Source organism: Dipodomys merriami, unplaced genomic scaffold (genome assembly GCF_024711535.1).
Source record: "Dipodomys merriami isolate MVZ:Mamm:240054 unplaced genomic scaffold, mDipMer1.0.p SCAF_35, whole genome shotgun sequence".
NCBI lineage: Eukaryota > Metazoa > Chordata > Mammalia > Rodentia > Heteromyidae > Dipodomys > Dipodomys merriami.
In genome coordinates this window covers 14148295-14162701 of record NW_027205048.1, presented here as the reverse complement: position 1 = coordinate 14162701, position 14407 = coordinate 14148295, and the positions used below count along the sequence as shown (strand labels likewise).

General features: G+C 53.9%; 1 protein-coding gene across 4 annotated transcripts in view; it reads left to right on the top strand.

The window, feature by feature from the left end:
- Fam53b (family with sequence similarity 53 member B) overlaps positions 1-14407 on the top strand; it is a 124887-nt gene that overhangs the window by 15098 nt on the left and 95382 nt on the right. The window contains exon 1 of one of the 4 annotated variants that reach the window (XM_069988256.1): positions 1828-2083. The exons of 1 other annotated variant lie outside the window; for it this stretch is intronic. The gene's annotated coding sequence lies outside the window, so the exon portion shown is untranslated. Of the gene's footprint in view, positions 1-1827; positions 2084-7561; positions 7739-12023; positions 12128-14407 lie in introns of those variants that run through there. 2 more of the 4 variants (XM_069988257.1, XM_069988258.1) reach the window with 2 other exon arrangements.

Here is a 14407-nt window from a genome sequence, read left to right as displayed (position 1 = left end):
CCAGAAAAACAGGCTGCTTTCGATTGGAAAGGAGGTGTTACAGCTAAGGAGCTGCCCATAACCCCCATCTTTGGAATTTGGTGAGACTAAAATCGTCCTGGAAGCAACAAGAATAATGGTTGCAGTAATTGTTTCCAGGCTTAGGACCCCTGCATCTTGTTTTTTAAGTTGACCTGTAAGTTGACCCGATGAACTAGTAATTGCAGAAATAAACTGAGTGTTTGCCAGCAGGAGTCACTCTAGGCCTCCTAATAAAAAGTTAGTAAATTAAACTATATCCTTGAAGCTCTCAAGAGGCTGAGGTTATAGATGCTGTGATATGATGGCTTTAGGGAAATGCTGGGACTTTTTTGTTAAATGTAATGGCTTTCTCAGGTTTCCCCCTGCGCCTTCCCCTTTTGTTCTTTCTTCTAAAATTGGCCCCTAATAGTGTGCATGTATATGAAACAGGGTCTCCATATGCAGCCCAGCTGGCCTCATGATCCTCCTGCCTCAGCCTCAAGACAGCTGGGATTATAGGCATGCCCGAACACACTGGCTTCCTTAATGTGTTTTTTAAATGTAATGTATATGAATGGAAGGATATCAGTATCTTAGTATTCTGGATATTAGCCCATTTTGGCTTCCTTAGAATGAACTGATTATATCTACATCATTTTTTTTAATGAATAGACTCACGGTGTTTCTACTGATTGATGTCCAATCCTGATCTTGCAGCAGAAATCTCTAGAGTGAGCAGGAGTTAGTGTGAAATGAGATGTTAGCCGTGCTTTTCTGAAAAGAATGGCTCTAGTGTGATGACAAACTGAAATATTTCAGCACTAGCCATGAAATATAATAGTTTCCCAAGCACACACAAACTGAACAAGTTAATTGTTCATTGATGTTTGATACAGGGATTGAAACATTGGATTAAAACCAATTAAATGTTCCTAGAAGCAACAGAAAAAAGTTTCCTGATTTATGAATAGGACCATTCAAATGGTGCAGACACAATCCATGTCAAGTAATGAGGTGTTTTGTTTTTTAGGCAAAGCAGAACACAAAACAGGCATGGAGCGTTCTTTTTTAAAACCTTTGAAAACAAAAAAAGTCTCCTTTGGATAGAAGATCAATAAAGCCGGGTGCATCAGCGGGGGGGGGGGGGGGCCGGCCCTGCGGGGAAGGCGGTCCCCTCCCCCAGGTGAGCCGCCCGCCGCTGCGTCCGCGCCTCCACCGGGCCGCATTCCTGAACTTGGGTCAACATCCTCGGCCACCGCGGGAAGCGCGCTCGGCCCCTGCTTAGCAACGCGAGCCGCCCTCCGCCGGGTCCGCGGGTCGGGACGTGGCGTCGGCGGCGCACATTCCTTTATTCCGAGGTCGCCCCGCGTTAGGAAACTGGCGCCCCCTTCTCCCCGAGTGACCCCGCGGCCGCCAGGTCCTCGCCGCGACGCCCCGCACGCCGGGAACGCGGGTTTCGGTGAAACCTCCGCCCGGCAACCCGGAAGCGGGGCTGTGCACCCACGCGGCCCGGGCGGGGGGCGGGGGCGGCCCGGGGGGTCTTGGCCTGGGGGTCGGGGCGAGGAGCGGGGCGGGGGTGGGAGCCTGCAGCCGCGGCGGCTCAGGCCCGGGGCCCCTTCCCGCATGCAGGGGCCCCGCCGGCGCGAGCTCGGAGCGGCGCGCGGCTCGGCCGCAGGACGCCCTGGGCCCCGCCGGCGGCGCGCCGCGCCCCCTCCCCGCCCCTCGGCGGCTGCGCGCTCCGCTCCCTCCGCCGCCGCCGCGTCCGCCGCCGCCGCCGCTGCCGCCGCGCGGCTCCTGCACGCCGCCGCCGAGCGCCCGGGCCCCGACGCCGCGCAGCCGGCTGACTTCACGCAGTCGCGGTCGGGCGGCCCCGCGGCGGCGGCGGACGCGGGCGGCCCGGCGGGGCCGGTTAAAGGGACGAGTTGCGAACAGTTCAGGAAGTGACAAGTCGATTTCCTCCTCGCCCGAGCCGCTCGGTACAAAGCGCTCGGCGCCGGCCGGAGAGCGCGCGCGCGGCGGACGACTCGGCGAGCGCCGGCGGTGACGGCGCGGGGCCCGCGCCCGGAGCGCCCCGCCGCGCACAGTAAGCGACCCGGGGCCCCGCCGAGGTCTCCGCGAGGGCGCCGGGCGCCAGCTGCGGGGAGCCGGGCTCGCCTCCCACCCCGATCGCTGGTTCCCCCCTTCTTCCCCCTCCTCGTTTCGCGTTCGCGTGGGGTCGGGTGCTTTCGGCCGGCCGGAGTCGCCCGAAGCCGGCGTGAGACTTGTCAGTGCGCGCCGGGGCGGGGGACCCTCCCCGCCCTCCGCTGCGGGGAGTCTGCCCCAGCACCCCCCCCCCCCGGGCCAGGCCGACCGGAGACCGCTGCGTCCCGGAGTCCCCGCGCAGCGTCCCAACTTGAGCTGTTCGTGGCAGCGGCGGAGGCGCCGAGCCCCGGGAGCCGGCCGGCCCCGCGAGCCCCTAAGTTCCGCACCGTTTGCAGACAACTCTTTTGTTCGAGGAAGTTTGAACCCACTACCCCCGGGATGCGGGCGCGCCGCGGCGACCCCCACGGGCGCGGGAGGGGGTGAGGGGCGCCCGGGCCCGGGAGGGGGCGGCCGCGGGCCGGGCCTGCGGGAGGGGGCCGCCGCGCCGGCGCGGCTCCTGCACATGGCGAGGCGGCCAGGAGGGCCGTCCGGCACTGGCACCCCGGCCCGCTCGCGTTTTTTTACCGGTCCTGGACTCGCAACCCCCTGGGGGTCGGATTCCCGCCCGCGGGGGTGGGGGGTGTCTCTCGGTAGGGCGGGGGCGAGCGGGGCGAGGACACCCCGAATCCAGGGAGAGTCTGCGGTTTGCGTTCCCATGCCCTCCACGCCCCCGCCCCGCATTCGCCTCTTCTCTCGGACTTGGGAAACAATGCTGGAGATGCGGGTGGGCGCCGGAGCCGCGGCGCGCGGCGCGGGCTGGCACGCCGGGGCCCCTCGCCACCCGACCCCCGGTGCCAGACGCCCTCCCTCTGACCGCCGGGGTTCATTAACACGTACTGTACTTAGTACCGCGGCGAACAAAGAAAGGCTCTTCGCAGCCTTTGATGAATGGGATTCTGCCTCCTATAGGCCACACTCCGAGTCTTCGCACGGTGCAATCAGGACTCGGAGGTGTTGGGCCAAGGGGCCCCCCGTGGCCGGTGGCATTCGGGTCCTGGCTCCTACGCTCGCCCTTGCACGGGCTGGTTGCAAAGGGAGCCAGGCTGACGGTTGGTTCCACGGGAACGAATGTTTGTTGAGTTGTTGGATGGTGGAGGGGGGAAAGGGACTGTTTTCTGTTGACTATGCTACGCGAGTTGGAATGGCATTGTTTATTGGCCCGGGAAGCCAGGCGAAGCGTCTTGTGCCGCTTCAACATATTAGCAGACTTCCAAATGACATGTGAGCATATGCACTCCCAGCAGCCCCCACCGGCTGCAGGGGGGATCCTTCCTCGCTCCAGATCCTGGGCGCCAGATTTAGAAGAGGCCACCTGGTTCGAGGGCTTGGGAAAGGACTGGAGGCAGCCCACCCATGAAACTTACTCTGCCTGCCCTGGGGCCAGGTTTTAGTTTCATTTTAATTGATCCACTTAAACAGAAATTGATCTCAGTTACGGTTTGGGGACTGAATTGCAGGTCTCGAAGTTTCTCTTTTCCTCCTTAGCTGTGGACTGGATAGGTAGAAAGGGCTCCCGGCTATGGGTGATAGGACCCTGTTATTGGGAGAAGGATGGGTCCGGCCTTCTGGAGGGGTGGCTGTGCCTGCCTGGGCTGGCACAGGCTCTGTGGACTGTCACCTGTGCTGGGGCATGGTGAGGGAATGGTGGTGGGTCTTGCTCTCAGGTTCCTGTTGCAGGCTAGACCATGTAGAGGAACACCTGTGTTTTTCTCTCAACTGTTTATTCAGAGAGCAAGGTAATTTTAAGATCAGGTCAAACAATTTTTGCCCCACGACTTCCTGTCTCCCCCACACACCCCAAGGTGTGTGATTTCGATGTGTGACCATTTTAACATCAGGATGAGGTATTACATAAAAGCTTGCAGAAGTGGACCAACACGTTCCAGCCCTGGCAGATGTAGTAGGACCTTTCACTGTTCTGATTAATCATGTTTCGAATCACTCTATCCTTTCTGTGTTCACACTAGGGCAGCTGGCTCATTGTATCATTTTAGAAGTTTTGAAACTCCTTTGGAAGAGTTCTAAGATTTTTGCTGTCCTCATGGTGACTGCACTTAACTGTTGGTGTACAGGGAATCCTGGTGTTATTTCCTGGGCTCTTGGTCTTTCTCTTGGCTACCCCAGCTATCCTCTGGACTTCCCCTTTTCATCGTGCTGTGGAAGCCTCGTGGGCTGGATGTCCTTTAAGTGGGTCTGGTGAGCAGGCGCCTGACCCATGAAGGAAGCACAGGAAAGGCCAGCCTGCTCTCCTCCCTTTCAGGCGGCTGGAGAGGGTGAGCCTTGCCTAAATACGGGAGCTGGCAGCAGGGAGCGCTGCAGAGCTCTTTAAAAAAAAAAAAAAAAGCATGTTCTTGTCACTTCCCTCCTCCCCCCACTTCATCCTTGCACACTGCCCAGTGGGCTCACCTTCCCATTGTTCAGGTGAAGTTTTATCCTGGCATTGACTTTCTGGAGTTAAATCAAGCACTGAATGGAAACTTTCTTGTTCTTTCCAGTAGGAAAAAAAAAAAAGACTGAAATAAGGAAATACTCAGGTCAGCACAGCCCCCATCATTACCACCAGCATGCCCACCTTGTGATGTGTAATAAACCTGCAGGCATAATTTGTTATGGAATATGCCGATAATACAAGCTTCAGTTTTAGATGGAAACCAGATGTAGAGGGACTTTCTAATTGATCCAGCAACTTGGGGGGTGCAGGGTGGGGGGAGGGAGAACTTTAAGAGATGAGCAAACCTCAAAGGTGGTTTGCTTTGGTTTTAAGTTATGAGGAGAACCCCAGTCTCCACTGTTCCTGAGCTTTTGGCCTCTGAGCTTCTGCTTTGCCGCAGCTGTCCTTTCTGTCAGACTCCTCCTCTCTTGAAAGAACAGGTTTGTTGCCAGTGTAGAGCACATGGCTGGGTCCGGCTGGGCTCAGTGCAGCTTGGCTCTGTGGGCTCACTCCTCCTCGCCTTGTCCAGCTGCTGCCCTGGCCTCCACCCCAAGGCAGGGCCTGGTGGAGAGGAGCTGCTTACAGTTGCTTAATAAATACACTTTTTCAAAAACCATTGATTCCCCTCCTCTGATTCATCTTTCTTTCCTGCTTCCCTCGTGACATCAAGAAACTTCTTTCTCTACCACAGTGACACCCTTGTCGCTTTCCAGGTTGTGGACAGCACTAGAATGGCGGACCCTTTAACAGCAGTTAATTTGCATGCTGGGATGCTGGGATATGAGCTTTGGAAACAAACCTAGAGGCTTAGATATGCTGATGTGCTCTGAGACTTGCTTAGAAAATTTCTGTTGGTTAATGACCATACTACTGAAAAGTATGTTCAAAGGCAATTTACCATTTCCTAGGGTTCTTCTGATGGTAAAGTTAATTTTTCCTGCATAACAACATTGTTTTAAGGTAACTTCTTTGATGCTTAATCCAGATCTCTTGTGTATCTGGTTTTGGGGTCAGGATTTGGGCTTTTGTGCGGTTTGGGTTGTGGTTTTGGTGATGTCTGTCTTCACTTTAAGGAACCTGGGTCATCAGGGGCCTGGAGTCTTGTCTAAGAAAGTTCTCTGAAGTTCTAAGCCATGGTTGCTGTGGTGGCTTGGGATGTGAGGGTTCTTTGGGGTGGGGTGGGGGTGGGGCTTGGCTGCCTGGTTGGAGGGGGTAAGGGGGTGTGTCTGAGAGCTGAGAGCAAGAATATGTTATGGGTTTTCTTCCCCCCCCCCCAGAAGGGAATGGAGATGCTTGAGCTTTTCTGAAAAATTGATATGTCCTTGGCTTTTTTGGGGGGGAGGGGTGTTGGTAAATGCAGGTTGACTAAGAGGGGAAATACTGATGGGTGGATCTGAAAGCAGCCTCCGAATGAGAAAATAAAAACACGTTTGAAGGGCTCTGGAAGATTTTGCATTTCAAAGGGTCTACCGCGTAGACTTTCACATCACGTCAGGGGTTACAGAGAAGTGTGACAGGCACCCCGCTTCTTTAACCCTTCTCCCTCTGCCTGCGGTGGCGCTGCTGGGGAAGCGTGTCTGTCTGCCTTTGGCATGGCGGATGGGGGCGGTTTGTCCAGAGCCTCCGGGAGGGAACATGGAAACCAGAATACCTCAGAGGCATCTTCTAGCCTTGGGAGGAAAGGACTTTTTCCACGGTACCCTCTCAGGAGGGCAAAAGCAAATCAATTCAGTAAACAGCCCATTTGACCCCAGAAGGCAGCCAGTGGCAGGCTAACTCCTGACTCCTCCACTTGTACACAAAGAAACACACTGTGTCCGCCCCCCTTCCCCCCACTGGTGTGGTGTGGTTCCCAAGGGTGCAGCCCAGTGTGTGCAGGCTGTTCCAAACTGATTAGCAGCACCCCGACTTTGCATGCACTTGAATTCTCCACGCTAGCTGAAGTAACAGTGGGAGACTCTGAGACTCAGAGAGGCCAGGTATCTGGTCCAAGGTTGCACAGCTGGAAGGCAGAGGGGAGAGTAGCACTTTCTGGGTCTGTCTGGCCCTAGAGCCTGCCTGCTTTCCATACACTAGCCTCTTGATCTGTTCGAGTGTGGGAAGATAGAGGCACTAGGTTCTGTTTTATCTCAAAGCATAAATTTTGTTTAGTCTTGTTAACACTGCAGGGAAACTTAGAAATTTTTAACGGCCTTTTCTCCCTGCCTCTCCCTTCCCTGTGGGGTTTTTTTTTTTTTTTTTTTGAGTGATTCAATTCTGCGTCTTCTGCAGGACCAAATGGAGTCTCTTAACTGAGGAGACTGAGATGTTTTGCTTCATCCTTACAAAAGACAGATTCACAAGAAAATATAATTATTCCCAGTGACCTTCTGGGGAGAAACAGGAAGTAAACCTGGCAGCTTGCTAGAAGCATCCCCATTTACTCAGATTCTGTTTTTCATTCACGAGATTGTTGAGAGGGTTTCCAGCATTGTGTGTGTGTGTGTGTGTGTGTGTGTGTGTGTGTGTGTGTGTGTATACATTTGTAATCTTGTTGTCTGAAAGTAAATTATGTTGGGTGCTTGCCACCTCAGGTTTGTGCAATATCACATTCTGTTTACATGCTCAGAGTGATCAAATAGCTAAACACAATTGTACAGCTTTTAGTGGGGGAAAACTTGGTGCCCCTCAGCCAGGGCTGGGCAGAGGCCCTATATTCTGTCTCAGAAAGGTAGTGGTTTGCAGGGTTTTCCTGTAGCAGGAGCCAGGCTGCCCATCGAGGCCTGCCTGCCCCTCTCTTCTTTCTTTTCTATCCCTAAAGAGTTTCTGGGGGAGAACTGGCTTTCTGGAAGATAGATAAGTGGATCTTAATCCTGGCTACAGTTAACATTACCTGGAGAGGTTTAACGATAATTCTGTCGCCCAGGGTTATCTAAGACCATTATTACATCACAAGCTCAGAACGGGGAGGGCCAGCACTGGTACTTTCAGTGTTCCTGAGTTGATTCTTTTATCCATACAGGACTGAGGGCTGAGGGCCGAACAGCCCCCACAGTACCTCGCTTTCCTTGGCAGGGGATTAGGGCCTTTCTATGTAGGAGTGGAATTTTCCATTGTTGCCATCTTGACTGAAGAAGGACCTGAAAGGTACCCGGTCCTGGGCGGGATGCCTGCTGTGACGTCATCTAGACCGTCCTGTGTTTTTCTGCTGGGCTAGAGCATGGGCACCCGCACTGCCCGTCTGCTCAGCATGGCCTTGAGCCACCTTCTCTGCCATTGGAGAGGGCAGGTGCTGCCCAGGCTGTGTTTTTAGGGGCATGGGGGGTACTCATGCAGGTACCTCCTCTGCACCAGCTTGTCTGTTCCCTTCTCCCCATGGCTCTCCTGGTGAGAGGAGGGGGAGGAGGAAGGTGCGGTTTGGGTTCAGGACCCATCTTGGTGAGTCTTCCCACATGACCAGACTTTTTCATTGGGGTTTGCAAATGAGCATCAAACTCCGGCCACCTGGCTGAACTCGCCGCTCAGAACTGTCCTCCCACAAACATGCTTGAGATTACGTTTCACAGAGTTGGCCAGGGCCCTGCTGATATTAAAGCCCCAGAGCAGAGATCCGACTCCCAAGGGATGATAGGACTCAATCAAGGCTACGTGCCAGTGCTCAGAGGTGTGGCCTGCATCTCCTGAGTCCCTGCATACCGCATTCTCTACTTGGTCCTGGTTCTGTCTGCAGGTCAGTCTGCTCCCCTAGCAGGGGAACTGATTCATCTTGTAGTCTTTTAGCCGAGGGACACACGCTCAGTCATTCTTGACCTTCCTGCCCTGCCCTGCCCCTACCCCTCCCCTCCCCTCTTCTCCCCTCCTCTCCCCTCCTCTCCCCCCCTCTGTCTGTCAGTCTTTTTGTAGTGCTGGGATTTGAACAAAAACCCTTGTGCTTGCCCTGGGTCTTTTTTGCCCTGGTTCTGCCCTGTACTGTAATTCTGCATGATGAAAAGGATGTGCCACTACACTCAGTTTTTGTGTTTAGATGGGGTCTCTAACTTTTTGCCTGGGTTGGCCTCAAGCCATATAGACCTATTTTGTTGCTGAAGGCATTGCTACTCGAGGAATCAACTGTCCTACCTAGGGAGAGTGTTGTTGGTACTCGACCTCGCCCCATATCCTTCCCACCACACTCTGCGCAAAGGCCGCAGGCTTTCTGCTGCAAGTGATAAATGCCATCCCATGGTTGCTGTCTGATGACAGCTGCCTGGGGGCCATGCTGCCACCTCCAGAGGGGCTTGGGTAGCCGTGTGGCAGGACTGCTGGGTAGGACTTTGATCTCCTTGAGTCCTGGAGCCCTGCACGAAAGAGGGGGCTTGTGTGGGTTCTCGGTGCTGCATTTTCCCTGTCCAACTCCTTGCATAGAGGCCACCCTCCTAGGCTGCCCCCTGACCGAAGCCTCAGGTGCTCTGCCTGACAAAGCCCAGCCCCAGAGGCCTGGCTGCGGCTGGAATTCCCCCTTGCTCTGGCATTCAAGTTGGCCAGGGGCCTGGGAGTGGAGGGTGTTTCATCTACTGCCCTGGAGCAGTTTCTCTGCATGTTTGGAGGTGGAAAGATGATGTCCTCTGCAGCCAGCTACCTCTGTGCCCAGGCGAGGAGAAGGGGCCTGTCTCCTGGGAAGTAGAGGCAGCAGATTCTGTGGTTTGAAGTCTAGAGAGGGCAGAATGTGGGGGAGATCCCCTCTGCTGTGGCACCTGGGGCTGGGTCCTGGGAATCACCCTCCCGCAAGATCTGTCTTGTGGTCTGGTGATGACTGGGGTGGAGGAGGGATCACACTGCCTACTTGTACCTTGCTGGGCTGTTTCCAGTGTCCTCAGGACAATCAGGTGAGAGAGCCTGTGTAAAAAGCCCCCCTCCCCCAAGACAAGGTACCATGTGTGTGTGGGGGAATATGAGAAAATAGATGCCCAGCAGGCAGAGGTCTTTGCCATGAAGTCCAGGGCAGGCTGCATGCTAGCAGCCTTCTCACAAGTGCCTGGAGAACTGATTGTGTCATGGAAGAATTTGGACTGGAAGAGGGGGTAAAACCCAGGTCTGGATCATTTCTAGCAAAGACTGCACTTGCCCAAGCATGAGAATCTCTGGGTTCAAATCCCAGGCCTTTTGTTTGCTTACCTGGTATCTTTGAGCAAGCAGCTGTCCTCATCTTGCTCATCTGGAACCTGACCAAGCTGATAACACTCAACCCATGTGTCCAGGGCTCTGGGTGACCCAGGGTGGGGCCATTTAGAGCCCAGTGGACATGAGTGGCATGCTGTCAATAGGTGAAAGACACAGGATAGAGCAGAGGGAACTTACACTTGGGCTGAGCTCAGCTGGATGGGTCAGAAGGGAAAGGCAGGCTCTGCACACTCAGCATTCCCTTTCTTAGAGGGCCTCCATTTTCTCAGGAGGAAGGGATGACAGTACGTGTGAGAATTTAGTTTGCAGCCTATCCTTTCACAATAGTTAAGACTGATGAAATCTCTTAAGCTTTCTCTTCAGGAAACAAAATCTCTGTTTACCAAAAGAGATTTAGTCTGGTTGTAGAAAATTAAATACATGTATAGGTTAAGATGTGGTCTCAGAATCTGGCTCTGCCCTGCCCAACAGCATTAGTGAATGAATTCTGTGGAAACCTCATGTGGACTGAGGCTGAGGGGTCGGTCCATTTTCTACCTGACAGACTTTCTTCAGTCTTCTTACCTGATGGCTTTCATTCGCCCTTTCTCAAGTGGGGTGTGTGTGTGTGGGGGGCTCTGACAACTGCCAGTGGTCAGCGTCCGCTTAGTGCCGGTGGGGCAGTTACAGCTGGAACAATCCCCCAGTTCCAACTAGGGTGTGATTCTAGACACTTCCAGTCCCCCCACCCCCACCCCTGTGTGACCATAGTTTATCTAAAGAGCAAGGAACCCTTGACCTAAGGACTGGGGGAGGGACTTTCCCGTGCTCCATGGGCCCATCTGTTCACGACCGTCCATCCTGACACCTCTGCCCCCTGTGTCTTGTGAGTGTTATACCATGAGCCCTCAGCTCACCATCCCATGGGGCAGACAGAGTGGACAGACTTGACAGGTACGGTTTCCTTCTGGGCCATGGGACGCTGGGGTGCAGACCCCTTGGCATGGAAAGACCCACTGTCATTTGTTGGACCTTCGTCCACTCTTCAGGGACCCCAAGGTGGTTGTGCTTGGCTAGTCTTGACACAGACCCTGGTGAAGCTGTGTGACTGAGGGCTGATTCGAGAGGCAGCAGAGGCACTTGGCCTACCTGTGGTCTCCAGTGCAGGCCTGGAACTCATTGGTCAAGCCAGGTGTCTCTTCTGACCCTCATCAGTGGAGGGCAGAGAACATGTCTTCCATGGTGGAAGTCTCCAGGCCCAGTTCATTTCATCAGAGTCTAGTACATATCTACTATGTGTCAGTCCATTAGGCCCTGAGAACTCACACATGAGTAAACTGAATCCCTGTTTTACAGGACTCAGGCTTGCATTATGACTCATCACACCGTAGTTTTTACGAAGGTATTACGAAGTACTGGACACAGAGCAATAAATGTAGTAGAGACACTGGCACAAAGTCTAGGAAAGTATATAAGATGAAACGAGGAAGGCAGGAAGGCTTTCTGGAGGAGTTGACGTCTGACCTGAGTCTTAAGATTGAGGGAGTGAGCAGAAATGGAGAGCAGTGTATTCAAAAGCACAGGAGGTATTCAGCCCCTCTGGCTACTTATGAGAGGAGTATAGATAGGAGAGATAAACTGATCAAGGTCAGGGGGCCAGTCCAGCACAGGGTGGAGGAGTCAGGACTTTACCCTGAAGGGCCGGGAAGGAAAGTAGTGGACCTGTGCAGCGGTGTGCTGATGCCAGCGGGACTGAAGGCCTGGCATTAGGGAGTGGCAGTGCAGAGCAGGGTAGGTGCAGACAAGTTGGAGGCCACTGTGTGATCTGGGAGAGGTATGAGATATGCCAGCAGCATGGCCAGAGTGACGGGGTCCTGTATGTTTTAGTCAGTTATAGTTTGGTGGGGCACCTGGGCTTTCCAGGCACTTTGTGCATCTGCGCCTGCGCTGGGGTTAAGGAAGTCAACACACACACAGCATTTGGGCCTGGCATGAGTTGAAGCAGTCTGATTCATTGTCAGATTACTTTTTTTTTTTCCTCTTGTAAGTGGGGGAAAACCCACATCTAACCATGTTGGTGTGATTGGAAAGGGCCTTGGGCGCCCCTTGGGCTCTGTTGCAGCGTGTTCTTGAACGTGGGGGCGTTGCTGACACAGGCACAGGGTCACCTGACTGCTGGCGGCCAGCACCCAGGAGCCTTGCCGCCCTCAGATGCCAGTTCAGATTCCAGGCCCAGTTAACTGTGTGGCATGTGACTCGAGCCGGGAGGAGAAGGAAGGAAAGTATGGACCTGAGAGGAGGCAGGCCTGCAGCCAGCAGCCTCTCTTGGCTTTCTGGGGTGTCTTTCCAAGCCCGTAGCTTTTGCTCATCAGCATTGACTTCCGAGGAGGGAAATACGTAAGTAAACTGCAAATGGTCTCAAGTTGGTTGTAGTGAGTCTCCCTTGTCTGCAGAGCTCCCCAGGACGCTAGAATGCCTTTACCTAGCAGAAAGAAAAGGAAAAGACAGATTGGGCCTGGCTGAGCCGGAACTGGCCAAAAGGTGAGCTACAACCTGTAGTGAAAGGGCGACATGGCCAGAAATAGGAGCTGAGACTGTGGGTCAGACGCCCAGGCTGCCGAGTGTGTGGTAGGCCACAGATGAATGGGTTGTAACTTGCCTTGGGTGGGGGTGGGGGGGGAAACACACACACTTTAGAAAAGTTTTATTTTATTTTATTTTATTTTAAATAGCATGTGTGAGGTTTGGGCATGTCCTTGTGGGTTGCAGAAAAGACTTCAGGAAATCACTGGTATGTGTCATGATCCGGGGACAGCAAAGCCCCCTTCCTTCTGCATAAAGCATAGCCGGCAGGTGCCTGTTCTCCTCCCTTCCTGCTCAGCCCTGACCTGGTGTACAGAGGCTGGCCTGGCCCTTCCCCTGCACTTGGGAGCTGATCCTGTCCAGTTTCCAGGGTGGGGTCTGGGGAAGTCCAGCTCAGCAGGCAGTGAGTGACATGGCCAGGCTTCAGGGGCGTGTGGAGACAGAGGGCCTAGCACTCAGCCTCAGTTTGGGGCCAGGAAGAGAGCTGGAGTGCAGCTATTGCTCCCTGGGAGACTGTGGCCTGTCTCCTATTTGGCTTTTCAGGTTTTGGCCTAGCCCCCTTGCTGTGACATCACCATGGAGAAGAGGGCAGTTCCCGTGTGTCCTCTTCTCTGACCTTGGCAGACCTGACTGAGCAGAGGCAAGAGGAGACCTGGGTTTTTTTCTGCCTGCCTGGGAGCTGGGGCTCAGTGCTGAGCAGAGTAAGGGGTAAGCCCTCCGTTCAGGGTGGAGCTGGCTGCTCATGTGGAATAGAAACCCACAAAAGCGTCTGTCTGTGGCCCCAGCACCAAAAGATGGAGGCAGTGGTTTCCAGCTTGGAGGTAATTCAAGTTAAGTGAATCCAGACAGTTCTGGAGGGTGCCATCCTGTATGAGGGTTGTCCCCTTGGGGAGGGTTCTCTGGCTGCTGGTGACATGGAATCCAGACAAGAACTTGGGAATGTGGTATCCTACAGATCTTAAGAAGTTGTTGGCCAGTGTTTGCTTTTTTTTTTGCCAGTGCTGGGGCTTGAACTCAAGGCCTGGGCATTGTCCCTGAGCTACTTTTGCTCAAGGCTAGCACTTGACCACTTGAGCCACAGCACCACATCCAGCTTTTTCTGTTTATGTGGTACTGAGGAATTGAACTCAGGGCCTCATGCATGCTAGGCAAGCACTCTACCACTTAAGCTACATTCCCAGCCCTGTCTACCTAATCTTTCTTTTTGTTGTTGTTGTTGGTCATGGGGTTTGAACTTTGGGCTTGGGCATTGTCCCTGAGGTCTTCGGCTCAAGGCAAGTGTTCTACCACTTGAGTCACAGTGTCACTTCTGGTTTTCTGGTAGTTAGTTGGAGATAAGAGTCTCATGGACTTTCCTTATCCAGGCTGGCTTTGAACCATGATCCTCAGAACTCAGACTCCTTAGTAGCTAAGATTACAGGTGTGAGCCACTGGTGCCCAGCTGACCTAATGTTTCTTTCTTTCTTTTTTTAAGATTTTTTTTGGGTCCGGTCGTGGCGCCTGAATTCTAGGCCTGGGCGCTGTCCCTCAGCTCTTCAGCTCAAGGGTAGCGCTCTACCACTTGAGCCACAGCGCCACTTCCGGCTTTTTCTTTTTGCTTATGTGGTGCTGAGGAATCGAACCTAGGGCCTCAGGCATGCAAGGCAAGTGCTCTACCACTGAGCCACCTTCCCAGCCCCCTAATGTTTCTTTCTTACTTTCTTTCTTGGTCTTTTTTGTTGTTGTTGTTGGTCGTGGGGCCTGAACTCTGGGCCTGGGCGCTGTCCCTCAGCTCTTCAGCTCAAGGCTAGTGCTCTACCACTTGAGCCACAGAGCCACTTCAGCTTTTTCTGCTTGTATGGTGCTGAGGAATCGAACCCAGGGCCTCATGCATGGAAGAAAGGCACTCTACCACTGAGCCACCTTCCCAGCCCCTGACCTAATGTTTCTCAATGGCCTTTCCTCTCATCCTTCTCCCTACCCCTCCTCCCCTCATGCTAGCACTCTACCACTTTGAGCCACAGCACCACTTCCGTTTTTCTGGTGGTTCATTAGAGATAAGTCATACAGACTTTCCTGCCCAGGCTGGCTTTGAACTGCGATCCTTAGATCTCA